Raw genomic sequence first — 12,707 nt, forward strand, 5'->3', positions numbered from 1 at the left:
GGTGCAGACACCTCTGGCTGAGCGGTTTGTCACCGCGTCGCAGGTGCGGACACCTCTGGCTGAGCGGTTTGTCACCGTGTAGTAGGTGCGGACACCTCTGGCTGAGCGGTTTGTCACCGCGTCGCAGGTGCGGACACTTCTGGCTGAGCGGTTTGTCACCGCGTCGCAGGTGCGGACACTTCTGGCTGAGCGGTTTGTCACCGCATCGCAGGTGCGGACACTTCTGGCTGAGCGGTTTGTCACCGCGTCGCAGGTGCGGACACCTCTGGCTGAGCGGTTTGTCACCGCATCGCAGGTGCGGACACTTCTGGCTGAGCGGTTTGTCACCGCGTAGCAGGTGCGGACACCTCTGGCTGAGCGGTTTGTCACCACGTTGCAGGTGCGGACACCTCTGGCTGAGCGGTTTGTCACCGCGTCGCAGGTGCGGACACCTCTGGCTGAGCGGTTTGTCACCGCGTTGCAGGTGCGGACACCTCTGGCTGAGCGGTTTGTCACCGCGTCGCAGGTGCGGACACTTCTGGCTGAGCGGTTTGTCACCACGTTGCAGGTGCGGACACCTCTGGCTGAGCGGTTTGTCACCGCATCGCAGGTGCGGACACCTCTGGCTGAGCGGTTTGTCACCGCGTCGCAGGTGCGGACACCTCTGGCTGAGCGGTTTGTCACCACGTTGCAGGTGCGGACACTTCTGGCTGAGCGGTTTGTCACCGCGTCGCAGGTGCGGACACCTCTGGCTGAGCGGTTTGTCACCGCGTCGCAGGTGCGGACACCTCCGGCAGAGCGGTTTGTCACCGCGTCGCAGGTGCGGACACCTCTGGCTGAGCGGTTTGTCACCGCGTCGCAGGTGCGGACACCTCTCGCTGAGCGGTTTGTCACCGCGTCGCAGGTGCGGACACTTCTGGCTGAGCGGTTTGTCACCGCGTAGCCGGCGCGGACACCTCTGGCTGAGCGGTTTGTCACCGCGTCTCAGGTGCGGACACTTCTGGCTGAGCGGTTTGTCACCGCGTCGCAGGTGCGGACACCTCTGGCTGAGCAGTTTGTCACCGCGTAGCCGGTGCGGACACCTCTGGCTGAGCGGTTTGTCACCGCGTAGCCAGTGCGGACACCTCTGGCTGAGCGGTTTTTCACCGCGTAGCCGGCGCGGACACCTCTGGCTGAGCGGTTTGTCACCGCGTCACAGGTGCGGACACTTCCCGACCAGTTTTGGACGCTACATGTGCCCTTATCAGGGGGGAGACTATATTGACTATGTCCCTTGCCGCGGCAGGCAGGGGAAGCCAGAGGTGGCTTTATTAGGGATTATTGGGATATCAGAGGTGAGCTCGAAAACAAAACTGGCTTTGCCTCTGATTTCACCTTGTGGCCTTTTGTGTTGGGATTAAGTTAAAACCTATTGGTGGGAAAATACGAACATGTCAAAATAATGTGTTACTGCAGGGGTGGCAAACTCCAGTCCTCCACTGAAGCAGTGACTGATTGAGCCATCTGTGCTGAAGCAGGGATATCCTGGAAACCTGACCTGTTGGTTGCCCTTGAGGGCTGGAGTTTGCCCACCCCTGCAGTCGTGCTTTTAAAGTCAAAATTATTTCATTTAAATACTTTTTTTTTTTAATTAATGCTCCGGTTGTCACCTATTGTGGTTCCTGAGCCCTTACCCGCTAAGAGAATACTTCCAAGTGTCATAAGCAGTAATGCTGAGAACTTAATCTAATGGCAAACCAGAGCATGTTCATAGTTGGAGAAAGGGATGTATGATGCGTTTAAAAATGAACTTGCACACTGGAGATACCTGTTCATTTCTTAAAGAGACAATCCAAGCAGCACTTTAATATATGCGGCCTTTTAATACCTTTATTGCAAACTAATTACCTACTGTAGGCTGCCGTTCGATTAGTTCTTCTGTGATCACTCAACAACGAGCCTGGTTCCCGGGGTTCACTAAATGGCTGCTTTTCAGTTTCAATCAATCCTTCAGTCAGTGAAACTCAGCAGCTACAATGTATTCTTACATTACTAAGGCAACATTATCTATTGTTACAGTTTGCAGCTCAAACTGCTGGGAATATTGGCAAAAATGATCACAAACAGGAAAGTGTTGCAAATATCTTGCCCTGCTGGGGAAGTGTGTTAAAGCCTCCAATACAAATCAAAGGATGCTGATCATATTAACTAATTAAAAAATTGAATTAAAAATTTTTTTAATGAATAAATGTGAATAAAAGTAACCTGCAGATTACATAGAAAACAGGGGAAAGAGAATATGCCCAATCGTACTGTAATCATTAGCCATTTTTGTTTTTAACAATAGATAAATTGTGAAACAATGTCTCATGTCACCTTATAAAGAAAGAGTGACAAGCACAAGGAAATCATTCATGGCATCTCTAAATATATTGGGGGTCATTTACCCAAGTTTCAAATCTGCTATAAAAAAAATAACTGCACCGCTTTCTAATTATTATAACCTGTTTGTTCCCCACATTTATTGCTTTTTTGTGTTCGCCAATGTTGGCGTTGATAAGTGGGCCAATCACGTCCCCCAGCCAATACACGTCCTAGAACTGTGCCGCAGCCTGTCATCTCCCTGTCATTTCATTTGTTCCCATCAGTGATTTACAATGTCAAACACTCTCCTAGAAATGGAGCCAACAATATGTTTGTGCCCGGTTATGCACCCCCTGAGCCCCTGAGTAACGCCTCGGGGTGCACTGACCTTCGGAAATAACACCTATTTGCAATCATTTTGCTTTTCGTTGCTTGTTTCCCTGGCAGCTCAAGGACCAGACCGATAACTTCCTTCCCGTGTTTCAGTAAATAGAGTAAATATACCTGTGTTTTTCAATGTGAGTCCAAGGTCAGCCAGGGACATACAGCAGCTGTCCCAGCAGCCAGGTTTTTTTCCCCCTTCAATATGTGCATCAATACAGTCCACACAAAGATAAGTAATTAGCTAAGTTGCTGATTGAGCCATTCTCCTGTGATCAATCGGCGAAGATTCGGCTCGGGGGTTCACTAAATGGTTGTCAGTGCAGGAGAAGAGGACCAAAGATGCAAAGTTCTGTGGGGAAGATCATGTGACGAGACAGTCACTAGATACAATTGGTGCACCTCTTAAATGAAGTGTTTTAAAAGCCTGGACTCATGGCTACTCTCCCACGACCACAATTGCCCCTACCACCCATTGTGGCCAAACACTGCCATCTACTGCACTTATTCCCTCACCTGCTATCTCTGTAACTCTCCCAACATACCACTTAGATTGTAAGCTCTCCGGGGCAGGAATTTCCTTTCCTATTGTCTGATCTTATTTGTTGCACTTATTGTACTATACTTCCCTGTACTGTATTATCTCTGCTGTAAAGCGTTGAGTACACTGGGTGCTATATAAATACAGATATACATGCTGTTCATATGCCCAAGAGACGCGGTAGTGTCAAAGTCTAGCGTAGAATCAGCAGTCAAATCCCAATGGGACAGTGAAGGTGATATTGAAACAAGAACCAGCCACGGGTCGCTGAAAGCTGCAAAAGATATCACCCAAAACTGTGTAAGAGAGTTATGTACTCTCCCCCTATATATGTATATAGCAATAGTGTGCGGGGCACTAAGGACCTAGCATTACCAAGAAAGGCCACTAGCATGCATGAGATTGTATAGGTAACAATTTCATATCATGTCCCGCAAGCGTCACATACAGTATGGTGCTCTTCACAATAAAGAGTACAGTGTCAGGACATAACACAATATAAAAAGCAAGTTACGCAAGGGATAGTAGGAGAGGACTGATGAAGGGCGCTGAGTTGGACTTTTTTTGTATGCCTTTAATCCAGCTTTTTTGATCTTTCAAACCTGTTGTGCTGTGTTTTCTTCTCTGGATCTTGGTGAAGTCTATCAACATACATACATACATACATACATACATACATACATACATACATGTTTTAATCCCCTCACTCAATTTATGCTTGTTTATTGCTGTTTTCGGGGTATGTTAAGTCAGACCCTTAAACTTGCTTACATTTAATGAGTCCTATGTATGACCTTTCTGAAAATAACAATATAATGAATGCATAACACTGGATTTCATTGAATGCACGTGCAATTAAATAGAGGTTAAAATAATAATCCGTGTCCAAGAATGAGACAGCCCTGTTCTAATGTTCAACATTTTCACAAAGTTTTCTTATAATATGAAACCACTAAAATGTGAATTGTAATACATATAAGTAAAACTTAAAGTCATATATTTTGACCATCTAACTCTGTTTATTTAGGCATCTGAGTATCTGGTTTTAGTCACTTTTTATGACCCCAGACTCAGTAGGGTGCGTACAGGAACTCATTGAAACGTCATCACTTTATACCTCCAAAGGGACTTCCCGCAGCATGAAGCTGGTCCTGAAGAACGTCTCAGGAGAAATATTGATGATGTGTTTAATGTGCTGGGAGATCCTTCATGCCGTCTCTTTGTTGATATCTACAATATCATCAAATGTAGTGCTTTTGCAGTAGCCATAAATGTCTTAATAGTCCTGAAGAAGTGTGAGTCTGTTGCATGTTATGATACATTGTACAATGTATTGACACTCACGTTTTTACAGCAATTTACAGTAAATGTTACAGGGTACATAGCCCTTGTGCAGAAGTGCAAGCTAGCATTGAGTTTCCATTATTCTCTTTGACCCAGTATCACTCATTTCCTTTGATAACTACTTTTCTGAGCCTCTGTTTATGAAAACTGACCTTAAAGTCCTTCAGTGCCAGAAACGCAAGAACAGTGATATTCTGCTCCGTTTGGAAATCGAGGGGTTGAACGACATGTATTACTCAACAGGCTGTAATACTATTTGGAGAGAAAATGCAAGCTAAAATGTTTATTATACAACCATTCAACTAATGACCACTCATCTTACATTTCGTGAACATTGCATCCCTGCTATACACATAAAGATCATCAAGTCTCATAATTCAGATTCATAACAGATCTACATAAAGGGTGCACGCCAGTTGTTTGTAAACGGGTACTACCCTGACCTATATATTCAAACGTCTGTGTCACTATCTGAATCCTGGTGTGCTAACTGCGAGATACAACTAGTACACACACATAACCTTCAAAACACAACGGCAAAATATACCAAAAAGTGGCACACGGGAGCATATCCAGTAACAAATGTAAAATAATTATCCAATACAATAATGACAACGTTCTGTAAGAACCTATACATCATACTGGTAACAAGCTATAAACATACACAATCCCTGCAAGCCAGAGAGTTTAACTAAAGGACCCTTACCTATGAGAAGACGCACAGTTAAGAATTTAACTATCTGTTTTTTGGCAAATCGGATGTAGCTTTGGGGATTTTTGTCTTTTGTGTTACTGTATGTAATATATATTTCTCTAACTGGGGTTAATGTAGGGTATCCATGAAAAGTTACTGTAATACATGAGTAGAACTATTCATTTATTACCTTTTCATGCGTTATTCTTTGCTATGTAATACATCTTGTATGCAATTTCTGCCACGTGACACTTTTTGTGAAAATTTCCCCGTTGTGTTTTGAAGGTTGCTTGTGTGTATTCAGATTCATGTCAGAATAATGCAAAGTAGAACTCTCCTTTACAAAATCTATATCAGGGGCCCTCAACTCCAGTCCTCAAGTCCCGCCCCTCCTCCCTCCCACCCCCCCACCAACAGGTCAGGTTTTCAGGATATCCAAGCTTCAGCACAGGTGGCCTCTGATTGAGCTACCTGTGCCACCTGTGTTGAAGCTGGGATATCCTGAATATCTGACCTATTTGGGGGTGGGAAAGGGGGCTTTAGAACAGGAGTTGAGAACCCCTGACCTATATCTATATACTTCCCTTTGGTGAGTATTGCCCTCCATACATAAATATAAACAGTACATAATCCATACATAGAATAACAAGTAGAGATGGGCGAGAGTCCAATTTTACTTCCCCAGGGTGTGTTAACGATTACTGCCCAGGTGTGTTTACTGTCTCCATGTGTGTTTGAGGTGATATATATAGCACTTGGGATGTTAGCAAAATTGGGCTCTCACTTCTTGACTAAATATGCGTGGGCTGAATTATTAAATATTGCCCATCTCTGGTAACCAGTTCACCAATTCTTAAACCAAAGGTAACAAATATTCACGGACATTATTTGGCATAACTATTGCTCTGCCGTGTTCCTTACAGGTGTTTGAAGTTGGATTTTGAGGCTTCAAACGTCTACTAGCATTTTTCACAACTTAAGACGAGAACTGTGAAATACTATACCTCCTACGGAGAACATCTAGTTTGGTCAAATCAAAGGTATCACAGAGAGAAATATCTAATTTTCCTGGATCAATACAGCTGCCTGGTGCAACTTGTGTTACAGATGATACAAATTAACACTTCTGAGAGTTTTCACCCATCTCTTAGGGCAGGTTTATCGTATTCCTTCCTTTTGATTTGTACCTGTGAACACCAGGTTTGTATCGCCGGCACCCACTTTTCCTTTCTTCCTAAACATTTCTTTCTACACATATACAATGGAAAGATCTAGCGGCTTAAATTAGAGCAATGTTTAAAGATTTATTGTGAGGAGGACAGTTTTCTTAATGCTCTGAAGACAATTCCATGCATCTAGGGGCACTTTAAACCTCGATCTCGGCATCTCATTGGACCATGTTTATCAGCACACTGTATTGCCGTCTGTAGGTACCTTTCCCATCAAGTTCATCGCTCTACATTTAGTTCACATTGGCTGCACACAAACTTTTCAACAAGATGTACAGTATGTACAGTATGTCTTTATTTACGCCATCCATATACATAGCATTTGAAAAGATCCTCAACTCCAGACCTCAAGCCCCCCCCCCCCCCCCACAACAGGTCAGGTTTTCAGGATATCACTGGTTTCAGCACAGGTGGCTCAATCAGAGGCTCAATCTCTGACTGAGCCTCTAATTGAGCCACCTGCGCTGCAGCTGGGATATCCTGAAAACCTGACCTGTTGGGCAGACTTGAGGACTGTAGTTGAGACCCCCTGGTGTACGTCGTTTGAGCTTTGCGGTCCTACTTTCCTTTTCACAGTCTGAATAATGTGTTTTCTTGGGTTTAGAGACGATATTTTTTTTTGCGACTTTCCAAGCAAAATATCTAAATAAAACTAATGTCAATAAAAACGTTTTGATTCATGCCAAGGGAGTACATTCTTTATAGAGATAAAATGAAATAAGAATTAAAATAACCGCTTCTCCTGCTTTGTTCCGCTTGTGCTAGTTGGATGCCAGAATTCGGTTCACATACTCACACAAAGCTTTTCTTGATATCGCGCCCTGCTGTTACATTGATTCACAATCCTCCAAAGATTTGCAGTGTATAATGGTGTGTGAGAGGTTAATGTGTTTGTGACACGCTGTGCACTATTTTGCGCAGAGGAATCTTTGCAAAACCCAATGGGGTACAATGGGGGGGTTAGTCATTAAACTAAAATAGTGCCGATCAGGGCACTATAATGCAGAAACTCCTTTTGAAATGAATGGGCGTTTATGTACGGAAGTGCCCCAATAAGCACTATAACAGTTTAATAAATAACCCCCTTTTTATTTAACCGCTTATCTGGGGAGAAACTGTGAAACAAAATAGCACCAGATTTCTGAAGCATCCTTGACAGCAATTTGATATTTTCGTTGTGTTCTGATGCATAATTGGTGCAGGATAAGAGCCCCGGGTTTGCTCATTCTATCTTTTTGCTTTTGAGCAAAAATAGATTTGAAGCTTTCAGAACTCATAATTCATGTTTATTTGATGACTTCTTTATAATATAATTAATGGACAACCAACGAGAAAAATATTAGGGCTTGTGTAAGGACATTAATTAAGGAGAAACTCTTTGAATATGCCTTGTTTGAATGTTGTTCATTTTGTTAGTATATACAGCAGGGCCCCGCTTCTCGGCGCTCCGCTTTTCGCCGATCCGCCGATACGGCGGCACCGAGAAGGTGGCTGCCATGTTGGATCGTAAGTCGCACCTGCGCAGAATGGGCGGGTGCGCCCGGCACGCATGCGCAGACCGTAGTTTGCGCGCGCATACCGTAGGTCGTGCATACGCAGAACGGCAAAAATGCCGGTTTGCGCATGCACAAAACTGAAAATCGCCGGATCCGCTTTCCGGCGATTTTCACTATACGGCGGGCCCCTGGAACGGATCCTGCCGTATACCCGGTGCCCTCCTGTATAAATTTTTTGATTATTAAGCTTGGCTAACGGTACAGATATATATATATATATATATACAGCTCAACCCCCTTATAACACACCTGGGCAGTAATCGTTAACACACCCTGGGGAAGTAAAATTGGACTCTCGCCCATCTCTACTTGTTATTCTATGTATGGATTATGTACTGTTTATATTTATGTATGGAGGCTCATGAAGATTAGGTGACTGGTTATTTCCTTTTTCATGGCTGCTTCCCCTTCTGCTTTGTCATTTTCGCTGCACGAGATCAAAGCCAGGAAGAAATGTCCCCAGTCAGAGAGCTCTGGCGTTTCCCATGCTAGGTAGATATGATGTACTGCAGCAACATCTTCAAAACGTGCGTCCTCCTTTGACAGTTTAATTGGACTTCCTAAAACCACTGTGCTGTTTATTTATACGTTTATTTTATTATTCAAAGCTACTGTGAAACTGATTAGAATGATGGTGAAACCTGCATGGTAAGCCAAAGACATGCCAAGTGCTACGAAATAAGAGCGGCTAATTATCCGCTTTCAACCTGCTTCCGAGGTGCTTTGGCATACAGGGCAGGTGCGTCCCTGTCTCATTTACACTGTGTTTGCAAATTAGGTGTACAGCAAATAAAAATACCGCATGTGAGCACATTCGCATGTCTCGGACAGGTCCGCAACCCTGCCGTTCCCCACTAGCTTAGCACTCAATGCTTCAACTGCAGCCAGGGATTATGGGTAATGACATGCAAATGAGCACTCACAGTGTGTCACTTTTTGTGTCATATTCATTTTAACATGGACCCCCTATAAGCTTATTTATGGCTGCCACATTACACAGCTTTTCAGCACAGCCTGGGTTACAGAAGTGCAGAGCCAGTAACCCTGCTCACAAATTACGTGAAAAGTGAATTCTCCATTTCTAAGTGCTCCAAGCATACTCCGTGCTACATAGACTGGCACGGACTTTGGTATGTATTTACCTTTAGTTGGATTACTGATATTAAGTATAAGTGCAAATAAATACTGAACAAAGGCAATGTAAGACCTGTCCAATGGAAAACAATGAGGTTTCCTCTGTTTTAGCTGCCCCTTTAAATAAAGATTAGACAGTAATCGCAGTACCACTGACAGCTAATATATAGTGCATGTCTATCCCAAGTAATATCCATAGTACTGCAAACCCATGTTCCCGAAAAGGGCTCACCCCAAATGTTCAAAGCCCCCAATTATATTAGTAGCTGAATCCCCCTGGTTTCAGGACATTACTTACTACAAAATATACACATTTAAAGCAGTAATACAGGTTATTAAAAAAAAAAATATATATATATTTTTTTTTAATTTTTTTTATTACAGGATTAAAGCAGGGGATCCCCAGAGCTGAACTGAATTGCAGCTGTGGGACCCCCTGCTTCCAAAGATACTTTCCTCCGAAGGTGGTGTCGATATCTCTATGAGGTTCAACGGTCCAGGTCATGCGAGCCAATAGGAAGCTGCCCTTGATGACGTTACGGCTTCCTATTGGCTCGCGTTACATTTAAGCCGCCATTAAATTAGACACAGGGATACCAGTCCCACTACAGAGGTCAGTATCTCTGGAAGTAGGGGGACCTCGGGGCAAAAATTAACGGGGTTCAGATCTGGAAATCCTGTTTCAAACCTGTACTAAAAAAATAAATATATATATATTTTAAAGTGAACCCATATTGCTTCTTTAAGTGATGTACAAGTGATTCCGTGACTAACATGTTAAGAAGATGTAAAAGCGATCAATTATTTTCTAATACATTAAAACAACCGTTTCAAAATGCAACAAAAGAACATACATAAAGATGTGTGTTTCCTATCGTATGTGTCGCAAAACGTTAATAGGATTTTCTTGGGGTATGCAAATAATAAAGGAAGTTCAATATATCAATTCAGAAAGGATTTACAATATTACACATTTGACTCCACTAATGCTCCTTAATAAAAGGTTTATTTAAAAAATGGCAAATGCCAGAAATATAAAATTAAATTATGTTACATAGCAGTACAGACACAGATAAAGCGCCCGGTGCGAGAAACTTGTCAGAGTGCTATTAGGATGTCTGTCCTTATGCCTTTTTAGCTAATAAATTCTTGAAAGAACTTTCGTGTCCTATTCTCCATTGGTGTGGCTGTGCTTCGGCTCCTACGTGGATATACTCTCATGTTACAGAGCAGTACAGGCACAGAATAGTCACATGCACAATATCTGTACGTTCATAAAAACAGCATATAATATAGAAAGTAGCCTTCAGTGACAGTATGTTTGTTCAGTGCATTTTAAACACATTTAATCTCACATTCTTGCTCCCTGCTACTTTGTGCAGTCGCTGTATTCCTAAAGACACCAATGTGCCCAGAAAGAGCCACGTGCTCACAGTCCAAGGATCTGAAGGGCTTGAGTTGGCAACATCATTGCACAAAAGCCTGTGGGCACTCATAGCCCTCTTCCCTTCCCCTAACATGACCTTGATGTGTCCTTCAGAGTTTACAGGACTTCTATTTACGTTAATAAAGAAATTGTCAGGCAACGCACACTTCTTTTGGTTCATTTGGTTGACAACTTCCGTTGATTGACCTACTTAGTTATTATTAATATGGAGAATTGCAAATAGAGTTTACATGTAAAGAATTACATGACAAAATAAGGTGGAAATGTGATTGTACTTCTTGAGTGAAAAGGTCATGAGTGGGTACTTGGATAAACATTTCAAGGAAGCTGTTAACTAAAATAAAGAAGAAAAGGATAAATATGTCACAAAGTTCAAAGCCATAGGACCTTATTACTCTGTGCTCTTTTTATTCTCTGAATTCTATTTGTCCAGCAACACATTACACTCCCAGCACTAAAGAGGTTAATTACATAGCCCTAAACCTATTGATCACTCATGCCCTGTGCTTGTTCCATAGCACTATTTCTTAATTAAATTCTGCCTTTCTCTAAGCTCTGCTTTTGCTAGGGGCAGAAGAGCAGAACAGCTGTTTCCTTTACGTTCCTTTGAATCTGTGTTTTGACAAGCAAGATGAAGATGCTACTGTGTGCTCACATTCTGGTCCAAGGAAAACAGGCCCATTGCAAGAAAAGAAATATGGCACCACTGGGGTAAGAAGGGGTGTGATTAATTATCCATGAAACCTACAATCTGTTGCATTGGATAACATGGGTGACAGATACACCCTGGCTTTTTCCAACACATCACAAAGCTTTCCATAGCTGTAGCTGATTCTCCCCAAACACAGCAAACTGCTGGTATGAAATGTATTGCAATGATAATTATTATGTATATATATTTAATGTCTATATATATATATATATATATAAATGGGCTCCATGTGAATGGATATTCCAGGCAAAAGATGACACATTGTGTGCTCATTTGCATGTCATTTCCCAGAATCCCTTGCTGCAGAGGGAGCACTTTATGCTAGGTGATAATGGTTGAAAGGCAGGGTGCAGACCTGTCTAAGACATGTGAATGTGCTCACAAGTGATATTCTTTATTGGCTATATGCTAACGGTGTAGGTTTTTTGTTGCCCTTTTCACCAACCATAACTTAAAATATATGCAGTATATATATATTAGACAGAAGGAGAAAGCGCACAATCCATAGCGTAAAAACATATAAAAAGTTTAATAAAAATATATAGAAAGGGAAACAAGCTCACTCACAAACATAAAATGTAATTAGGCATGTATGATAATAATATCACCACCACGGGAACAGCGCGGCAAGATCTCCTGCAGCGTCAGATGTAGCAAACGCCGCCCGCTCGTGTCCCACGGTCTCAGACCTCATGGATGGTGTTGAAACCTGTAATCTTAGGAGTCCTGAGTTGCCAGTCTCTCCACACCAGACCGGCAATCAACCGCGCCAATTCTGGGGCTGTGATTTCCCAGAATCCCTTGCTGCAGAGGGAGCACGTTATGCTCGGTGATAATGGTTGAAAGGCAGGGTGCAGACCTGTCTAAGACATGTGAATGTGCTCACAAGTGATATTTTTTATTGGCTATATGCCAACGGTAGAGGTTTTGTGTTGCCCTTTTCACCAACCATAACTTAAAATATATACAGTATATATATATATATATATATATATATATATATATATATACATACAGTATATATATATATATATATATATATATATATATATATATATATATATATATATATATATATATATATATATATATATATATATATATACATACAGTATATATATATATATATATATATATATATATATAATACTGAGTTAAGTTATGGTGAGTTAAAAAAGTGACAAAAACCCTCCACAGGAAAGCAAATATGCAAATACAACTGTATGCTCATCTGCATGTCTTAGGCAGGTCTGCAACCCCGCCTTTCCCCATTATCACCCAGCATACAGCACTTCCACTGCGGCAAGGGATTCTGGGAAATGACATGCAAATGAGCACACAGTGTCA

This window comes from Ascaphus truei, chromosome 9, assembly GCF_040206685.1.
Source record: "Ascaphus truei isolate aAscTru1 chromosome 9, aAscTru1.hap1, whole genome shotgun sequence".
NCBI classification, from domain to species: domain Eukaryota; kingdom Metazoa; phylum Chordata; class Amphibia; order Anura; family Ascaphidae; genus Ascaphus; species Ascaphus truei.